Source organism: Pituophis catenifer, unplaced genomic scaffold (genome assembly GCF_029215685.1).
Source record: "Pituophis catenifer annectens isolate HBS135680 unplaced genomic scaffold, rPitCat1.0.hap2 SCAF_1, whole genome shotgun sequence".
NCBI lineage: Eukaryota > Metazoa > Chordata > Lepidosauria > Squamata > Colubridae > Pituophis > Pituophis catenifer.
The window spans coordinates 226,880,698-226,903,301 of NW_027256881.1; positions in this window are offsets into that span (position 1 = coordinate 226,880,698).

Consider the following 22,604-nt stretch of genomic DNA (forward strand, 5'->3'; position numbering starts at 1 on the left):
TCTTAAATATGACACATCTTCAGGCTTTTTGCTAGAATAAATTAGGATGATTTAGTGTGTTTTTGTTTTATGAACTTTGATAATTTATTAGGAAGATCATGCTCACCATAGTTCATTGGCATTTTTTTCAGGAAAGAAATGCCCTAGAGACATGTCCAGCTACTCAGACTAATGCATTATTATTGGGAATATGATGCTGTGGAAGAATAATTAAGTATTCGTTCAGAGAAGGATCAAATTGGTCTGAAGAAACATAGATATTCCCAAAGGTGAATTAGTGATATTTGGCAACATTAAAGGCATTATTTGCAAAATTACAACAACAAAACAGCATTAATTTCACTATTTTGTCATTTGTATTTGATCATATGATAGCAGTTCCCTAGCAAAAGTACATTGCTAAGTGCCAGTTCACACAGTTTTGTTCAAAATTTGCTAGATATCCCTGTGTAGAAAATGTGCAGCTGCAACACTTTTAAATGTGAACTATATACATATGGAGAATGAATAATTTAAAAAACACCTTCAAAGTGGTAATAGTTAAAGGTCTGAGCCATCCGTTCTCAGTTCTTAAAAGAGTTGCACATCATTTTACACATGCACATTCTTGATTAAACATCTGGCATTTAGGTACGGTATTTCTGCTAGGGTATGTGTAAAAAGAACAGCGAGAATCAGTAGGGTCTGCTCACAAATTTTCTGCTTTTAAAGTCTGAAAGAAAATGTGTTCCTTCAAGTGTTGTGTTCAGCAATGAGAAAATTGTATTAAAAAGATAAAATGTATACTAAACATTATATAATTCAATAAAATAAATATTGTGATTAGTGATATTGTTCCGGGAATTTCTAAACAAGCAAGCAAGCAAGCAAGCAAACAAACAAACAAACAAACAAAACAAACATAAATTTAATTAAATAAAACCTGCTGGAGGAAGGCAGGGATAAACTACTATCATACTGTTACCAAGACAACATCATAGCTGCATTCATAAAATCATCATGACAGCAGGATTTGTCTATGGAGATTCTCAGCCATCCAGGCTATGGTTGTCCCAAAGGTGTTTTTTTTTTCAAAAGGCAATTGGACTTTCCTTGAAGACATTTTGTTTCTCATCTAAGAACTGAAGAACTGAAGAAGCTTCTCTTGGATGAGAAGAGAAATGTCTTCAAAGAAAAACAAAGTCCAATTGCCTTTTGAAAAATAAAATTGGGATAATGGCAGGATTGTTGTATTATTCAAATCATTTTCTTTCAGTTCCATTGTACATAGATGAAGCTTTGAGTATGCTAAAATGGGTCTTTAATTCAGTCTTAAGGATGTATGTATAATATTTATATATTTGAGTTTTTCACCCAGACCTGAGTTTAGAACAGCTTACAACTAAATGAAAAATCCATAGATCATTGTAAAAAGTTTTTAGGAAACAGGTGGAAAAATGTCTGCATTTTTGGCCTCTCACAAATCTTTTCACCTAAGCATACAGTTAAGAATAGATACTGTTCTAAGATGGGCTAAATGGTTTCTCATTTACCATAATTTAGTATCTTTAATCACAAATTCTTAATTTCTCAGATTTCTGAGAGTCTGGGTGGCTTTCTTAAGCCAAACAGAAGGAATGAATTGTGTTAGTAGAATGAGCAATAAACAATTAAATATTGGAGGGAAACAACCACAATTTGGGATCTTTTCTATACCAAAGAGCAAGGCGAAAATACATCACAGCCTGTGGCCAATTTTGCTGCAGCTGAAAAATAAATAGAACTGAATCAGAATATTTCTACTTATAGAATTTCCATGGCCTTGCTCTCCATTTTCCATTTAAGCTGTCTAATTCTGATTTCTGGAAATGTACTCAGAATTCAAGTGATCAGTTTTAAGGAGCTTTAATCTAATGCCATAAGATTCAGAATGAAATGAGAATGTTACAAATTCATTCCCTTGGGTATTCCCTCGGATAATCTGTGACTTGTGAGCTTTGCACACCTTCACCACTTAATGTATGTTATTATTTATTTGGATTTCTATTTCTTTCTTTCTGTAGGCTTTGGAGTACCATTACGACATTCAGAGAAGTACTAAAGTGACTATAAAATGGACCATAGAATCTGTGATTCTTCAGGCTGAATGCACTATTAACCTAATATTTTTTTTTGCTATCAACAAAAATGGATGAAAGTGTCAAGGGCCAAATGGCAGCCTGCTGTATAGTTGCTTGACTTAAGTGCTTATATTTCCTTCAATTGATGTCATATTTTTAAATCTCTTCCATAGGAATCAAAAGGAATTAAAATAAATTACTTTGTCTAGTTGGTGATCTGCTGTTTTATTTAGAGAAAGGATTAAGTAACATTTCAGCCAATCAAGTAGCCTAGAATTATTTCCTTCCTTCCTTCTTTCCTTCCTTCCTTCCTTCCTTCCTTCCTTCCTTCCTTCCTTCCTTCCTTCCTTTCCTTCTTTTCTTCCTTCCTTCCCTCCCTCCCTCGCTGTTTCACAAGATCTACATGGATTCTGTTGAAATTCAACATTAAACAAATCCATGTTTTTTTTTAAAGGGCTAATATTAAATCCTCCTCTTTGTGCTGTTATAATTTTATGTGATGATCCTGGAATGACTTAAAAAAAAAAACCAACCAACTCCAAGCACTGCAAATATAATGTATATTTTAAGGGCAAAAAAACTCAAACACAACATACCCAAACATAAATCTTTGTGAAAATTCTTGAAAAAGAAATTTCTATGATTCTTGATTTTACAAAATTATATTGACACCTATATTGTATATCTATGTGATCTTAATCTTTTAGAAATTATTTTTGGGCAGCAAAGCATTGAGTTGTTTGGAATGAAACTCTGCTTCTTACAAAATTCTGCCATGTTTCTGTGAATTGATCTGTCAATTACAATTGCAAGGGAAAGAGGGACACAGTCCACCTTATACTCCTGCAACTGAAGTTCACTAAACTCCACGTAAATATATGGGATTAAAGCGTATTTCAATTGTTAACAACAAAACAGTTGTTGTAGAACGGAAGCTCAGCTTTACAACTTTGAATACAGAATAAAATATTCATCTTTTATTCCTTATTTCTTAGAGAAGGTTATGGGGGAAATGGTTGTTCCACTAAGCTTTATGTTTGTTAGGAGCAGAAGCTACAGTGGCATTCCCACAAAGAAGATAAAGTATTAACTTTATAGGGGATAGAAAATTGAGAGGATAAGCAAATATCTCCATGATTATCCTGCTTGCTCTGAAAGCTTAATACGATTAGCTATAATGATGTTGGCACTGAATAGTAGCTTGTTTTTAGTTTCATGTTTTTATTGAGGGAGGATGATATGTATCTATGATTATTATATTTCTCCTTTGCCTATTCGTTTAATAAGATCACTTATTGTCTCTTGTTGCCATCTCAGAAATAATAGAATTTGGAGGGAAATGAGAAATTATATCTTTATGCCTCTGGGTTAAGGATAAGTCACAATTAGCTGTTTATATAACATGCTAAGCCATAAATCATGGTTTAAAAACCACAGGGGTTGGTTTCCACAGCTCACTAAGACAAAACCAAATAAACCACATGTTGCTGTTGTTACATGTTGTTACATGTTGTTAGCACAATGTACATATGTAATAGTTATAGATAAGCAGTTTGGTTGACCATAAGTAAAACATTTTTTCCTGAATATCGATCTACATAAGAACAATTCTATTGTTCTAAACTCTATTCTACAGAATCTGGATAAAATGTCAAGACTTGCTATTCAAGATGGCAAGGTCTGAAATCTAGGTATGTAAGAGTAGGACAAAATTTTCTATGCTAATACTGGTAGCTGTCAGTCAACCAACTAGCAAGCTGGCTGGCTGCCATAGTCCAGGTACTCTATATGCAATTCAGGCAGAGCTTTTACAGTAGAAGCAAAGAGTCCTTTTTGCCCACAGTTAAAGACAGAATTGTAATGTAAATCAAGGCTTGGCATGGGTTGAGACCAGGAATCCAATAAACAAATGACACATACAGAGAAAAGACAAGAAACACAGAGAAATGGACTCCATAGCCCGTGGCACAATAGGACAAAGTAAACACCACAGAGCTGAGGCTTGACAATTTGTTCTCAGAGTTTTCTCCCAATAAATCGCCATTCTGAGCTTCCATCCAGTGCATGTTTTAGATCAGAGTCTGCCTCTTGGCCAGCCTCTTTGATCTGAGGAGCTCAGCTGCCTGCCCTCAGATCCTTAAAGCCTCCTTTCTGCTTCGGGCTGGATGGATGAAGCTCAGAGGCTATCAGTGGATGCAGGCAGGAGTCCTGGGGCTTCCTGAATCTACTTTAGTCAGAGTGGAGTCATTGGGCTCCAACCCTGATGGGGATCACCCCTTCCAGGATTCTTGTTTCTAGAAGCTTCTGTCTGTATTTCATCTTCTTTATTATGATCCACGGACCTTCTGTCTTTATTTCATCTTCTTTATCATGATCCATGGAGTATCATAGTAGATAAGATATGTGAAAAATTTGGCAGCTCTAGGTTCAAAAACAGTTTGAATGAATCTACCTTGCACTTTCATAAGATAATAAGTTGGACCATATGCACTATTAGTTCCAACCAAATGCTTAATATAGAAGTCCTTGTGAAAACATCTCTGTTAAGTCTTCCCTTTACCAAAAAGGAACCTGCCACTTCACTACATAACTAGTTTTATTGAATTTAAATATGAATTACTGCCATCAGCTAGTTATTCTTTAATAGAAAGTCTCATTGTTTTTCCATGTGTTCTAACTGATCTGGAAAAATGCAAACAAAGCAAAAACAATTAATTGATTTAAAAAAAATATTAGACATTTTAAGCACTGCTTTATTATAGCAGACTGGGCTGTAAAGTAGGAAATAACCAAAGAGAAAGCACCAGGGAAGGAGATTCTGAGAAAAATGCCTGAACCCTAAGTAAATAACATGCAGGATGTGAATAGATAAGGAAAATATTGGAATATTTAAAGATAAATGAACATTCAACAGAATAGATACCTGATAAAAAAATAATTAAAGTAGCTTTTGCCTGAAAATTGAAATGTCTTCATGTGCTTCTTGAGAAAATTTAAAACAGCAAATAGAGAAAATGTGTCCAGAGAAAATGAAATCAGTAATCATGGTTTTATTGATGCAGAAAATACTTTTTGATATAGCCCAATGGAATTTTCTGGATAAAGTACCAGCCAAGTATGGATTTTCTTCTTTGGATTAAAATGCCAGGGTGATGACAAATGGAATTGTCTCCTCATCTATGAAGTTGTCCATGGAACTTGTATCTTTCCTCTGCTTATTATAGGAGAGATAGAAGGAGGGAATTACCTCGCTTTTCTCACTGCATTTCATTGATCTCCCCATACATTTAAGTGCATTTCCCTGTCCTTACATTACAGAATGCTTGCTCATTTAGGGAACATAATTATTTCAATTATATATGATGTTATGTTTACTGCTTTTACCGCTGTTGGCACAATTACTGTGCTGCTTGTGAAGCTGCACAAGAATATTTTCATTTTAGACTGAAACTTAGTTTGATGGCTTCCTCCCAGAAACCTCCAGTTTATGGTTAGTAAACCACATACCACCACACACCACTACCACATACCATCACACTGAAGTTTCACACCTAAAAAAACATATCTGGGAGATAGATAGATAGATAGATAGATAGATAGATAGATAGATAGATAGATAGATGACGGATGGATGGACGGACGGTTAGATAGATAGATATTCTTGCCCTTATTATTTTTTATAAATACCTCAAGATGGCGAATATATATATATATATATAATACTCTTTCCTTTGTCTATTTCCCTCTTAACAATAATCTTATGGCTTGAGTTGGTTTGAGAGAGAATGACTGGCCCAAAGTCTCCCAGTTGATTTTCATGCCTCAGGTGGGACTGGAATTCACAGTCAACAGAGATTGTACCACATATTCTTGTGGGCCTTAGGTGAAAAATAAAGAATCAGGGGATTTATCCCCAATGTTTCCAATAACCAAAAGACTTTGGGTTATTTTTGAGTTTGGTGGCCTCAAAGTTTAAGGAAACAAACATCCTTTAGTTTTGTTTTATCATTTATGTGGAACTCTTGAGGCATTATGAGTTTTGCTTTATAAAAACAAACAACAATATCAGATCAGAACAAAAATATCTGTTTTGTTACAACCACGAAACAAAATGCATTTCCAATGATAAAGAAACTTCTGTGAATGAATGGCAGCAAAAGGGACATTAACAGACGTGGTATTTAGCAGGTTCTGACCAGTTCTGGAGAACCGGTAGTGGAAATTTTGAGTAGTTCGGAGAACCGGTAAATATCACCTCTGACTGGCCCTGTCCCCATCTATTCTCTGCCTCCCGAATCCTAGCTGATTGGGAGGAAATGGGGATTTTGCAGTAACCTTCCCCTGGAGTTGGGGGGGAGGGAATGGAGGTTTTACAGTATCCTTCCCCTGCCATGCCCACCAAGCCACGCCCACAGAACCGGTAGTAAAAAAATTTGAATCCCACCACTGGACATTAAGTACTTAAAGAACAGCAACTTGCAGTAATTTATATTTAGTATTTTGATTTAGGACTAATAATAAGGATATTTACTGTATCTATTGCCTCAAGAACAACAGTGGGAATATATTCAGATCATTTTCCCCCATTCCTCTGCATTATGAGAAGTTCCTGACATAGGCCATAACTTAAAGTGGAAATGTAATGGCAAGATGCTTGATTCCAGGTTTCATCCTGGCTTTCTAGCAATGAATTAGTAATAATGTCATAATTTTATCATCTTTAGAGGAAAGCTGAGTAACCTTTGTATAGTGAGGACCATGCTTCTTTATTTAGTTGGTTTTCCTTGCCTTCTCCTGGCCATAGTTAGTATGGCAGATGATATTGTGATGTCACCAAAATGACACAGGCTGAGAATTTCTGCTTGCTATTTTTGGAGGGATGGAGTTGGAGGTAAATTGTGTGATGAAGTAAACATACTAAGCCATAGGTGTCAAACTCATGGTGTCATGTTCCCGTCACATGACGTTTCGTGATGTTTTTCCCCTTCCCGGAGCTGGGGTGGGCACGGCCTGTGCATGACGCATACGGGCCACAGGCCACCAGTTTGACACCCCATACTAAGCCATCCAGAGGTTTAACAAGAATAGAGACACCTGAAATGCACACCTGAAAATTTGTGCGTTTCTTCCAAATTGGAATCATGCAATTGGGTGATTCTCTAGAACGCCTCTAAATGAAATTAAATGCCTCAGAACTGATAATCTTCTCATCAATTGTGTCCTTCTCCAAGCTCTGAGTAAAGGAAAGGTCTAGACAGTGTTTATATCATTTCCACCTCTGTGTCTTTGTTGCTGCCATCAGATGCTTTTCATTGTTTCTAAACTGGAGGCACTGTGGCATGGTGGTATTGCTTGTGTGGCTGGCTGTGTGTTGCCTATGGGTTGTATTGTAAAGGGAAAGGTTAGGATAATAGTCTCTTTAATTTTATTTATTCTGAACTACAATCTACTGAAGCAAAAGGCCCCCTTTTCCAAATCAAATAGCCCTGTGAGCAGTGAAACTCCAGATAGAATCCCAAACATCATCACCCATGTTGGCAGAGGCTTTAATTACCATTAATTGTAGCTTGAAGGCAGTTGCCAGCTGTGTGTATAGAACCACGCCATGCTTATTTTGGCAATTGTTTTTACTCACTAATGGATGAACTGTTTGATCGTTCCATTTAATTTAAGTTACAGCTGCTCTGGGGATTCACATGCCAAGAATAACCATGTAAATATTGTCTTCCTCTGTTCGAATCTGTCTAAAATTAAACATTTTTCAAACTAAGAGCAAAACAATGCTTTTTATAAAGAGGAAGGATTAAAATCTACTAATGTTGAGAGATGAGCTCCTGCTATTTTGTCATTTTGTAGAGTTTGCTCTTCCCAGAGACTCTCATCCAACAGCACAGAAAGGACCTTATGACTCACATCTATCAGGTGTCCTTCATTGTCTCCAAATTTTTCATAGCCAAATCTTTTTTCAGTTTTGTTGTGAAAAAAAGTAATTGAACTATTTTTCCCCTCCATCTTGATACTTTTGAGAACTTCTAGGATCCTCATGCCACTTGAGAGTTTCTCTGAGTTAAAACTAGTGCAGTTGCAGAGAAGTTTTGATTGAATTCATTTTTGTTGTTGTTGTAGACTGAAAACACATAATAAGTATGTGGCTTCTTTGAAGCATGATTTAGTATTATAGTTTAAAGTTAAATTATGTTCAGACTAAACAAATGGATGCTTCCCTGATGAACTGTTATATGAAACACAAGGGAAACTGATAAACTGTTCATCAGATATAAATCTAGGCACAAAATTTATTTTTCCATGAGGAGAATTTTTTTTTCCACTGAAAATATGTGTAAACATATATATCAACATGCTTTCTATTAATTCATTTGAAGGATATTTTGGTGATAAATACATCCCTGATTCAGTGGATGTGGGAATGAGAACCTAAAAAGAAAGCTATAAAATTATAATTTTATTTCCTTGTGGTCACTAAAGAAATGACATTCCATCTTTTTAATCAAACATCTTTCTTAGCACACTCCTATTGTGAACCTTATTTTGCCTTTGTTACTGTGGGACTCCATATTTACATTTTATGCTTCATTCCTACAGAGCTCCCAAAAATAATTTATATTTCAATTTTTTAAATTTGGAATTATTTTCTTCATTCTTTCTGCTGCAATTATAACATTTACACTGGGATTGCAGAGCTGCAAAATCTACATAATCACTAGATGGCAGAAATGAATACAGATAATTTTAACTATACAAATAATAACCCGTTAGTGGTTGTTTAGGTTTTGCAATCAAAATCTAGTAGCCCTAATAATTTTTTTTCTACAATAAGGAAACCAGTCAAATATTATGCCACATATTTCTGGGTGAAAAATGAAGAATCAGGGGATTCATCCCCATTGTCTCCTGTAGCCAAAAGACTTTAGATTATTTTAGAGTTTGGAGTTCAACACCTCTTCTTTAACATGCATTTATTTATTAAAACATTATGATGGCTTCCATTTATGGATTCTGGGATCAAACTATTGAAATATTTGTGATTTTTATTTTAATTTTATTTTCAGAATTATTTGGATGTTTTGTGTTTTGCTTTCTGATTTTTTAAAAAAGAATCACCAGATATAATAAAATATTCCTTTTAAAAAACATCAAGAAGAAAATGGTGAAATTCTCAGCTGTGGAATATTGCTTTTTAGTTTAGCTATGAGTGGCTAAGGACATTTACTCATATAATATGGCCTTGTCTACTATTGCTCTATTTGGTTTAATAATCAAATCAAATCAAACTTTTAATAAAAGTTAATATTTTCTTATAAATATAATTTTGGTTTAAAGAGTGCTCTTTAACTATATATCAAAATCTGAACCTTATCATTATATGAAAAATGGTGGATTTATTGAGCATTTGGGGCAGGAAAAATGTTATTCGTCAAAGGCACTGTTACCCAAGATTTACAATACTGAATTTATGTGTTCATTTTCTTCATTTAAATGAAATAGCTTCCTATCAATAGGACTTAGCAATAGCACTTAGATTTATATACCTCTTCACAGTGCTTTACAGCCCTCTCTAAATGGTTTACATAGTCAGCGTATTGCCCCCAACAATCTGGGTCCTCATTTTACCTACCCTGGAAGGATGGAAGGCTGAGTCAACCTTGAGCTGGTCAAGATTGAGAGAATTGAACTCCTGACAATGTGAGCAGAGGTAGCCTGCAATACTGCATTCTAACCCTGCACCATCGTGGCTCCTATACAAGAGAAATCATTCCATAAAGTCAAGGTTTAATAACGTATTTCCGAATAATATTTAATATAATATAAATATTATGACATGCTATATGATTTATATGATTTATATGATTTAAATAATTTATATGATGTATGATGTATGATATGATATATGATATGGCATATCATAATACAACATAAGATGAGATAAGATAAGATACCAATATTATGCAATATATGTGTTGAAGTTGATGTTGATTCTTAATAACTACATTAGATGCACTTCTTTCAGGCTGAAATATCATATCTCATCTCATCTCATCTCATCTCATCTCATCTCATCTCATCTCATCTCATCTCATCTCATCTCATCTCATCATATGAACCATGGTGGCACAGTGGTTAGAATGCAGTATTGCAATATTGCTCACTCCAGGAGTTTGATCCTGACTGGCTCAAGGTTGACTCAGCTTTTCATCCTTTTGAGGTCAGTAAAATGAGGGCCCAGATTGTTGGAGCCAATATGTTGAATTTATAAACCATTTAGATAGGGTTGTAAAGCACTGTGAAGCAGTATATAAGTCTAAGTGCTATTGCTATTACTAACATATTATATCCCATAAAAATAATGACTGTAGGGGTGGGAAAGGGAGAAGTGTCATATCATGCATCATGCTGTGATAATGAAATGAGTGAAAGAATGAGTGACTTATGCACCTGTGTTAAATATTGGGACATAAATAGTTAAGGATGGAGTTTGTGGCTTGGTATGTTGTGGGTACCTATGCCAAAAGAACAAAAAACAGCAGAGACTCTGTCAACCACAGTTTTCTTCAGTATTCATGTTTTTTCTCTTTGAAGAAAGAGTAGTCCTATTTGATATATCGCAGAAGCTTTCATACAAGACAAACCTAGATGCTGAATTATATGAAAAGAATGAAGTTGGAAGTTATTATTTTTAATTCCAATTTCATTCTTTTCATAAAATTCAGCACCTAGTGAGTGAGAGGCTCTGCAAACAAAAGGATCATCAACTTTAGAATTGAACTATGTCTGGTTTGTAGAATTATAACAAACCAAACCAAACGAGAGAGATAAAATCAAGTAGTTGCCATACTATTTCACAATGTCTTTTTGTGTCTGTGTATCATGAAGGTGTCTTTTCTTTCTTATAAAAGAAAATGAAAATTGATGCTAAGTGGATGACCTACAAGGTTTCAGATTATAATTTTACTCTTGTATATGATGGGGGTAGATAAGAATCAAAGGAATTCAAGATGGACTGGACTTAGATTTCTTGTGGGCATGAAGGGTCTGATGATGCATTGACCCTTCACTTGGATTCAGTCTAGTTATCTCCTACACCTACCTAGAAAAAAAGATGGCAGATGTATAAATTGGTTTTAGAAAAGTCTGAAAAACACAAGGCATAGCCAATGCATGCTGAATAATTGAGAAAGCCAATGAAAAGAAGTCAGTGAAAAGAAGAATGCCAATCTTAAAAACAAGTCAATGAATGCTTCATTGATTATAGAAAATCTGGAAGCTCTAGTAAATAAAAATAAAGCAACACAATACAATAATGGAACTAAAATTAAATATAAAGAACAGCAAGCTAATGACAGTAGGTATGACGTCCAGCCTTGGATGTGACAATGAAGATATTGAAGTAGTGGATAGTTTCTTTTAAATCAACCATCAACAGTAAAGGAACCAGCAGTCAAGAAATATGCCACAGATGATACATGGACCATGAAAACGTATTCAAAGCATTGGGGAAAAAATATTCAAATATCATGATGTGTCTATACCTACAAAGACTGAAATTGTGCAAGCCAAGGTATTCCCTATGATAACAATAGCAATAGCACTTATATACCACCCATAGTCCTTTACAGAACTCTCTGAGTGGTTTACAATATCAGCATATTACCCACAACAATCTGCACCCTCATTTTACTGACTTTGGAAGGCTGAATCAACCTTGTGTCCTGTCAGACTCTAACTCCAGACTGTGGGCAGAATTAGCCTGCAATACTGAATTCTAACCACTGCTCCACCACTCATTTTATAGAAGTGAATATTGAACTTTGAAGAAGCAGAATAGAAAGACTCTTGATCCTTTTGAACTTTGGTGTTGGAAAAGGCTCCTAAGAATATCATGGACAGGCAAGAAAACAAACAAATTATCAAAGTTATCAAACAAATCAAGATGAATTCTCACCCATGGCACAAATGACCAGGCTCAAATTATTCTTTAGATTCATTATGGAAAGACCTAGCTCCACAAAGGATGTTCTACTGTTAGAAAAGTGTCTACTGTTAGTGAAAGGAAAGAGAAAAAAGATTACTAGTGGTAAAGTGGATGGATCCAAGTTACAATGATGAGACATATGCCATTGGAAGACCTGAAATATCAGATTAGGGACAGATCATCATAGAGACAATCTCAGTGGTCATTAACAGCTGACCACAACATCATGACACATAATCAGTCAATGGGTATGGTGGAAGTGAGAAGACAGTTAGGAATCAGATTATCTGTAAAGCTACATTGATAAAATATTGCAATTCAGAAAGTTTATCCCCCCCCATTGACTTTACAGGGGAAGGGAGGGTCTCTTCTGACTCCTTTCACCCCACCCATTTGCTAGTTGCAGGCTATGCTGCCTTTTATCTGACCATTCCCTTTGCAGTGTTTCTTGGCCAAGTCTCCCAAGATCTTTCCAATATGCTGCTAGAGCTGACTCGAGACATTTTGCTGCCTGAGGCACAAAGGTACAGAAGCCATCTGGAGTAACTGCAGATTTTAATGAGATAGGTTCCTTCACTTCCCTAAAGGCAATTAGATATTTGAGAGATGCAAAACAGGATGGATTGCAGAAAGAGTTCTGTTCTGTAGATCTTGGTAAAGATTGGGAAGATCAGGAGCGGTTGGGAAGTTATTGGTGCCTGCAGTGCCTCTCCCAGGGGCAGGCAAAGGCACCATAATTCCAATAGTGCCATTGGCCTTGAGAGGTACCCTTGAGAAATATGATTGTGCCCTGAGACATGTTTTCTTGCATGCCTTCTTCGGGCTGACTGTGCTGCACTTAAAGAATATATATACATATGTACACCCCCAAAATAAGTATTTAATTTGATGTTGTTGAAAATATGTGTTAACGGGTAGCATCTCAGACACCTGAAATTAATATGAGGGAACGAGTTTCAGATTAAGCAACACCAGGGAAAGAAAAACAGTGCTGATAACGAGCCATTCCTCTAGCCCTGAGGTAGCATTATTAAAGCAGTTTAAGAATCTGACAGGGATAAGAAAATGAAATTTGGCCCTGAGGAACTGTAAGTGCAGTGCTTGTTGGCTGCGCTGGATTAGGGTCATGTAAATCAGCCATTGATATAGTCAATGACAGTCATAGGATACAGAGAAACTGATGTACTCCTTTAAGCAGAAAGCAAACTAATCCTATTGAATTACAATGCATTGAACACGTAAGTCATAACTGAGGTTGGTCATTATGAATATGGATCACTAATGCTTTCTGGAGAGCAGAGTCAGGGTTCCAAGTAACACCCCCACCAGAAGTAAGACTCCAAGGCAGGCATTTTCCTCAAAGTTCCACTTTATTAGAGATGTCATATTGGCACTCTGGGAAAACCTGCATCTGAAAGGCCCCTGGGTTTTCCCCACCCAAATAAAAATCAAAGTCCCTTCCCCTGCACCCACATGTCCATCACATCCCCGTCCCAACTGGAGTTGCTTCCCAGTCACGCCTTTCCAGGTGCAAGTTGAACGTCCTTGACTCCCAGGGAAAAGAATGTTGTTATGGCTATGCCTCTCATCCTGTCTCCATCCACCCACAGCATGCCTATCCACCAAGTGTGGCAGCCCTGAAGATCCAAAGTAAATGATGGCCTCCAGGGTGGACAAGCAGGAATGTATGTCAATTTTTGTTTACCTTGAATCTCTTTGTATTTTCCTTCTCTTAGCTGAAAGTGGCATTTTCTAGCTTATTTCAGCAAAAACACTGCTGTCTGGTTCATCAGCTGGACTTTACTTTGTTCAAGGATGCCATCTTCATTATTGGATGGAGATAAAAATGCCCTTTCACTTCATTTTCTCTGCTTTTCCTCAGGAAGAAGCACTGCAACTTCCCCTACAAATCTTTCTTGGTGGTATAGTGGTTATAATAATTGCTTGATGTACAGAATGTCTCTGTATATTTTTAGTTTCTACTCTATTTGGTTGCACTACCTGCTTTTCTACTTGGCTAGTGGACCTTCCTTCCTTCCTTCCTTCCTTCCTTCCTTCCTTCCTTCCTTCCTTCCTTCCTTCCTTCCTTCCTTCCTTCCTTCCTTCCTAGTTCAAACCAGGAATGATCTGCATGTTAAGCATGTATTGTAACCACTATGCTATTGATAAAGATTTATAATTGACCTTCTTGAGGAAAACCTGGGAAAAAGCAGAAAACTAGTCGCTCCACAGTATATATGTGATTTTGGAGCTTTAAGCATATGCTTTGACATCTGTGTATATGTAGAAAGATGATAGATAGAGCTATGAATATACATATACATACATATACATATATATATATATATATATATATATATATATATATATATACACACATATATATATATACATATACATACATATACATACATATACATACATACATACATATATATATATATATATATATATATATATATATATATATATATATATTCATAACTTTATAAAATACCATAGTTCATACAATTTTTTCACATACCATCATCACTTAGGACAGAAATACCTTAAATGTTCAGGGTGGAAATGCCCTCAGAGTATAATGAAAACAGATCTAACACCAGCCATCTTTTCCAGTAGGGTTGTTTAACAAATATCACATAGCCACCAAGGGTGTTTAAGAAGTACAAAGGGAGAGATTAAGAATATACAGCATATGTTAAACTGCTTGCCTGGGAAGATTTTTGTCATTGTTGGCTCTTGCATCTTCCCTTTTCAAAGAGGTAATTATATTTTGAGACAGCAGTGCAGACAAGAACTCTGGCACAGTATCCGTACTGATGTATGCATGAACTTTCTTTGAATTAGGTTTATCTTGCAAATAATCTTGCAAATACTGGCAGGAGGGCAGGAGGAAGAGTTTACTAACATTATGCAGAAACGAGCTTTATAGGCCCCTTCCTCGCTGTGTTAAAACTTTATTTAACTAAGAAAAGAAAGGGTAATGGCAGGTAATGTGGGGAAAACAACCATAGCAGGAAATTACAATCCCAAATGTGTTAAAATGGTATTTTAAATTCAGAACACAGGAAAGAAGTTTGGCTGTTTTGATTGGTATAAGAATTGCAAAAGCACGTTGAAATGTTCTGCAGTAACTTCCACGTTCAGTTTCAAAGTACTGCTTCTTAACTTTAATACCTATCAAAATATTGCTTCTACATACTTCATGTTTATTTATATCAGCCTCCTGCCTAATGAAATTGTGAACTAATAGGACATGCTCCATATTTGTTTAGAGTAAGATATTCTGAATTTTCAGTTTTCAGAGTTGAACTTTGGGACTCCAGATTAGCCACTCTGGCATACTTCTTCCTGGCCTTCAAGATTAGAGTGGAAAACCAGAGAGTATTGCCTTTTAATGGCTAAGTTTACTTGTTTGATTGTTTGAGAAGGTTTATAAATGACATTTCTATTCCTATGGTTTAATTGTTTGGAAAAAATAGCAGATCTTTTTATTGATTTACTTTACTTATCAAATTTCTACACCATCCATCTCATTATTGAAGTGATCCTGAGTGATTTAAAGATAAGATTTTCCTCTTGTGCATCTTGTCTTACTTTGATAGGGGAGAAAAGAGAGAGAGAAAAAGATAAAGAGAGAAAACTATTTTTTAAAATGACAAAAAAGATTGTCAATTAATGATATAGGGACAGATGTACATCTTGCTATACTTATCAAATTTCACAGATCTCAAATGTACCCTTTAATTTGTAGGCACAATCATTGTAAGAAAATGAATCGCAGATTGTTTAGAACTCAGATCATTTTTTTAATATACTGCTCAAAAAAATAAAGGGAACACAAGCAGAAGACATCCGAGATCTGAATGAATGAAATAGCCTTATTAAATACTTTGTTCTTTACATACAGTAGTTTATACACTGCTCAAACAACTAAAGGGAACACAAAACTACTGTATGTAATGAACAAAGTATTTAATAAGGCTATTTCATTCATTCAGATCTCGGATGTCTTCTGCTTGTGTTCCCTTTATTTTTTTGAGCAGTGTATAAAGGTATACCTATTCTCTTGGTATGTGTGTGCGTATATATATACACACATATCAAATTTATATTCACTGTTTTATACCATTTGGTATAAAAATGGTTTGTTGTGAATGCAACTGCTTGAGGGCTCCTGGATGGGAGCTGAAAGACGAAAGAGAAGCTGAATGCTCCCTCCCTCATGTTGGGGTAGACCAGGTGTCTTGATAGAAAAAACACTTTATATATAGCATGTGGGAGGGAGCATACTGCATCCCTTTCGCCTTTCAGCTCCTGGATTGGAGCCCTCAAGCAGTCACATTCACGACAAACCATTTTATACCAAATTTATATTTTGCCTATATTTCTTTATTAATATATATATATATATATATATATATATATATATATATATATATATATATATATGTGTGTGTGTGTGTGTGTGTGTGTGTGTGTGTGTGTGTGTGTGTGTGTGTGTGTGTAAATGGCTGTGTTTATATAGTAGTGATGAAGAATGATGAATATCCTCTCCTTTAAGCCTAGTTTGGACTCTTGTTTCTTTAACTTCATTTTCAGTGTTGAATTAAAGCTGCTGTCTCTTCTTCTTCTTCTTTTTTTTTTACAGGCATCATGGTTTAATATCCATCTGCTTGGTCTTAAAATTGTACTTGAAATAGCAAGCAAGTGAAGTATTTAGTTTATTTTCTGACGGAAGCTTTGGGAAAATGGTCACTTTTTCATAAACTGAACAAAAACAAACAAGAGGTTCAGAGACTCTAAAAATCTCAGAAGATGGGAGGAAAAGTTAATTCATGAGAAGGAAGGAACATTTAAAGCTATACAGAATCTGAATAGGGGAAGAAAGGCTCAGACACAATATTTCTAACATAGAGTGACTGTGGATTTTGAGAGTCCCGGGACCAAAAACATTCCATCTTTGGGTTCTAGATAGAATTGCACTGCCTCAAAGAAATCCCGTGCACAATTTGGGTGTCCTCTTAGTCTTAGAGCTACTGCTTGAAGAACCGATGGTAGCCATGACTTTTGAATATCTACATCTTGTTTGTCAAGTGCATCTGCTCCTGGATTGGGAAGCCTTGCTTGCAGTCATTCATGCCTTCATCATCTCCCATTGGGATTACTGCAATGAATTTTACATGGGGCTGCTTTTAGCGATTATTCCAGAATTCTGTGGCTCAGGTAGTAATGGGTATATTCTGCTGTGTTGGTGTAACACCCCTACTCTGTGAACTGCACTAGTTACCAAGGTAGTTCTGAGGATAATTCAGGTTCTGGTTTTTACCTATAAAGCCCTTCATGATGCAGAGGGAGGTTACTTGTGGGACCATCTATATTCAATTACATCTGCCTGTCTAGGCCTAACAGAGTTGGTATGCTTCAAGATGCATCACTTGGTGAATATCATCTAATACAGTGGTTCTCAACCTTCCTAATGCCGCGACCCTTTAATACAGTTCCTCATGTTGTGGTGACCCCCAACCAGGGGTGGCTTGGAGGTCATGTGACCGAGTGGGCGTGGCTAGCTGGTCATGTGACCGGGTGGCCATGGCTATGTGTATAGGGACTACTCAGAGGGCTGAAAAAAAGTCATTTCTGACAGGTCCTCGCACTTTTGACTGGTCCTCACACTTATGACCATCCTCACATTTATGCCTGTGCAGCATTCTTAACAACCATGTCACTCATTTCACAACTGCTTCTCTTCAACATGGTATAAGATAGGGCAAAAAACGTAAAATGTGAGGACAGTCGTAAATTCGAGGACTGGTCAAAAGTGCGAGGACCAGTCAAAAATAACTTTTTCAGCCCTCTGAGTAGTCCCTGTGCACAAAAGGACTACCCAGAGGGCTGAAAAATGTGATTTCTGACAGGTCCTCGCACTTTTGACCGGTCTTCGCAGTTATGACTGGTCATCATTTATGCCCATTGTAGCATTCTTAACAACCATGTCACTCATTTCACAACTGCTTCTCTTCACCATGGTGACAAGATAGGGCAAAAACGTAAAATGTGAGGACAGTCGTAAGTTTGAGGACTGGTCAAAAGTGCGAGGACCAGTCAAAAATAACTTTTTCAGCCCTCTGAGTAGTCCATATGCATAAAAGGATACAGCAATAGAGAGGGATGAAGGAAGGGAAGGGAAATTAGAATAGGAGTGAAGGTAAGAGAGGGAGGAAGAGAGGAGGAGAGGAAGAAAGAGGAAGTAGGGAGAAGAAGAAGAGGGGGGGAAGAGAAAGTAAGTAAGAAAGAAAAGACAAAGGTGGTAGATTTGAGGAGAAAGATTGCTGTACAATAAAAAAGATGAAAGGGAAGAAAGCCAACCCCAAACAAATATAAAGATATTAAGATAAAGAATGAATGGTTAAACTTTAAAGAATAAAAGAGAACAAATAGGAATAAATAGCAATAATTAGAAACACACATACAAACATACAACATATTTTCTTTGAACAGAGTATTTGGCCGGTCCACAAATTTAAACAGTTGTAGGAGGTTAGCAGCCACCCCTTTCCTAGAAGAATGAAATATTTTGGGAAATATTAAAAAGGCAGAATATTATATTTCCCTGGATGAGAAATGGAGAAGCATATTTTACAGACAAAGCAGCTCCCACCTTCCTGCCCCCCACCCTTTGTTAATGGGCCAGAGGCAGAAAGTCAATCCTTTGTCAAAGGACATTTGCAACACAATAGCAACAGAAACTAACACAATGGGCCCCATCAAGCCATGTGATCCTGTCCACTATTAAAACATCTTTCCAAACAGTCTCCATGTTTCCAGTGTCTTTTTCCCCACTTGGAGCAGAACTCAGAAGGATATTTCTTCCAACACAGTATTTAGTCATTTCAATTAAATTTACAATTTCTATATTTCCTTTTTACCATATTTATTCCTCAACTATTTTTTAAAAAAACCAATATTACCCTTCATCCTCATCTCTAATCTTAATCAAATTCAATTTTTCCCTTCTATTCTATATTATACCCCTTTGCATTGTCATCTATTTTTATATCCATCCTCACATTGGTTAATTATGTAATACAGTTGTTTAATACAAATTCAACATTTTAATATAAATCAATTAGTTATATAACTATCTTTTTTGTATATTTATCAATATGAACATGAATATTCCAATTATTTCCATGCAATCCAATTTCTTACAAATCAATTAATTATATTTACCAATAATAATAAACCAAATAATTTCCCCCATATATTCCTCCAAACCACAACTTAACCATTTCTGCTTTCAACACAATATACAATTAATAGTATCTCAATTATTACAATTCCCTAGTTAAATAGAGCTTTTTTTCTTTTGAAAAAAAGAAACCTCCTCTTGCCCTAAATTTCCCATTGTTTGCAGTTTTGTACCTACCTTTTTTGGTGAGGAAAAAGAAAAAGAAACCTCTCTGCCTCATTTTGTCACGTTGCAGCTAAGACCCTGCTTTCTCTTTCTCTTTCCAGTATAGCTAGGGGGAAAAAAACTTGCTCCAGGAATTTACCTCTTTGCAGCTAGCTCTTTGAAGCCCCGCGGCAAGAATTTAAAGTTTTTTTCCCTCTAGCCATCAGCTGGGACTCCGGAGCAGCAATAGATTGGGAGTGGGCGGGGTAAGCGAACGGCGACCGGGCGATCCAGCAGAGGCAGAGGGTGAGTGAAGGCGGGGGGGGGGGGCGAGAGAGGGCTTTGGCGACCCCTGGGAAATGGCCGTTCGACCCCCAAAGGGATCGCGACCCCCAGGTTGAGAACCGCTGATCTAATAGGACCCAGAAAGTTGCCTTCCCTGAGACCACTCCCATGGTTTAGAGCAGTGGTCCCCAACCCCCGGTCCGCGGACCGGTGCCGGGCCGTGGAGTACCTGGCACCGGGCCGCGCAACGGCCGGGGGACATGAACGCTGCAGCGCAAAGGCTCCTGGGCCGTGCGCAATGGGCCATGCGCAGAAGCTCCTGGGCCGTGCCCCCACCCCTGCGCGCGCTCAGCGGGCCGCGGCGATAAAAAGGTTGGGGACCACTGGTTTAGAGTACACCCCCCCAATTTGGTTAGCCCTGAATCTATCCACCTTTCAAAGTACATTAAATATCTTATTCTTTCCCTCCGCCCCCCACACTGGATATGGGGCTGTTATTTATTGAATGATTTTTTTCCCTCAGAACTTCAGTGTTTATACACTATTTTAGGGATTCTACTTTTACATTTTGTTTTTTGTTTTAATTATTACTGTTTTGATGATGTGTGCTGACAATATGTGGTGTAGGGTACTTATATGAACTGCACAAACAAACAAAACAAACAAACAAAGTAACTGGCTTTTGCAAAGGGATATTTTAAAGATCAACATTAAGGAATATGCAAAGCTCCAAAGATGTTCTGATATAAGAACTATCAGAAGTAGAGATTTGGTTGTTTATTATTGTTATTATTGTTATTATTGTTGTTATTATTATTGTTGTTGTTATTATTATTATTATTATTATTATTATTATTATTATTATTATTATTATTATTATTAGTCAGGAAATTATCAGAATAGATGAAACATTAGAATTGAAGCTTTGAAGTTGTTCTCAAAGTAATGAACATTTTATTCCACAAAAATACATGCATCAATCAGTATGAAATTGGGGTTTTTACACCCAACATTGTACATAAATGCTTTGGGGACATTTGGCTATCCTGAGCCAAATTGGAATATAACTGTTGATATTAAAGTATATTAAAGCTACTCCATGTGTTGGCTCAAACAGAGTAGATTGAATGAAAATGATCAAGGTGAGACTGAAATCAGACAATGCAGAAGAATTGTTGATTATAGAAAACTTAGTTAGAAAAGTCAGGGGGTTGCACTCACCATAAACAATCCTCTTTGATCTTATAGTACATCTGGATCTTCAGGTGGAGTCCATCTATGCACAATTTATTTGCTTATTAATTATCTCATTTTTATTACTTTATAAGTAAATCAAGGCTGGGAACACATTCTTCCCTCCTCCTATTTTTCCCGCAACAACTACTCTGTGAGTTGCATTGGTCTGAGAGAAAGAGGAAGTGGCCCAGAGTCACCCAGTCAGCTTTTATGGCTAAAGTACGACTAGAATTCAGAGTTTTCTGTTTTATAACCCAGTATCTTAACAAATTAAATATAATTAAATTTACTTAATTAAATTTATTCTACCAGATGCCATCTCCTATTTTGAATCAGTCCATTCTGGCAAAAGTTATCCAGCAATGAAATATATAAATTGGTTGCCAGTTGTTTACTAAGTTCAATTTAAAATATTGGCCTAACCTTTATAACAAGAGTATCTGAGGAATTGCCTATCTCTTTATGAAATCGCCCAATTTCACACTTCTGCTCAGAGGAATTTCCACTGCATTTCCCCCAGGTTATATAGACCTTTCCTTTCGGAATGAAACAAGAGCTTCTTAATTTTTTTTTTAAAAAATAAAAAGGGCATTTCAGAAAGGTCTTGAGCACCACTGCTTTAACCCACCTTAAAAAAAAAAACTGTTTATGTGCTATTTAAATGCATCTTTAAATATTATTTATTTAAAAGAAAAAAAGAAAAAAACTTGCATATACTAAGATATTTGTAGAAAAGTATATGTGAGTATTAATAATACAAGTGAAGAAAGGACTACCTAAACTAATAAATGTATATATGGATGCTCAAGTCTGGGTCTGGATAAGTGATGAAAAGAAAATTTGAAGTAGGATTTTGATGCAAAATGGTGAATAGGATATGACTCTCTCTGTTAATACTAACTGAACTCCTATGAACCTAGAAATGAGATGAACATTCATGCTACCACATATTTCACACTGGAAAGTGATCAAAATGTGTATGAAAACGTGCATGGGACATTTCTAAATCCCCCTTGGCACAGCTTTTGAGTCACCAAAACAAAGTAATGCTTTCCTCATTATTATCCTCTTTTCCCATAAAGGTTAGAGGAAGGCCCAATGGGTAATGACAATTGATTTTGCCTTTGTTAAAAATTATTTATCAATATCAGATGAATAGGAAAAGAATAAATCAGACACTAATGTTATTAATAGATGCATTTTTATCACCGAGCAGCTTTAGGAAAATGCTATATAGATTGACAATATTCTTTTAATAGGTATGTGCTACTTTTCATATAAAACATAGTATGGTTGTTTAAGTGAAATATTCTTGATGTGAATCTGAAGAAACAAGTCCCACACCAGCATATGACAGTTAATCCAAATGTCAGACTTCTACAGAACACTAAATTTCAGATTGCATATTGTTTATGTAAAGAAAAAAAATCAAGAGATAGTCTGAAAAAGTATGTGAGTTGCAATGAAGTTTAATTATATAAATTAATTATATGCACATATTAATTATAATTATAAATAGAAATATAATGCATATATATATATATATATATATATATATATATATATATATATATATGTATGTATATGATATATA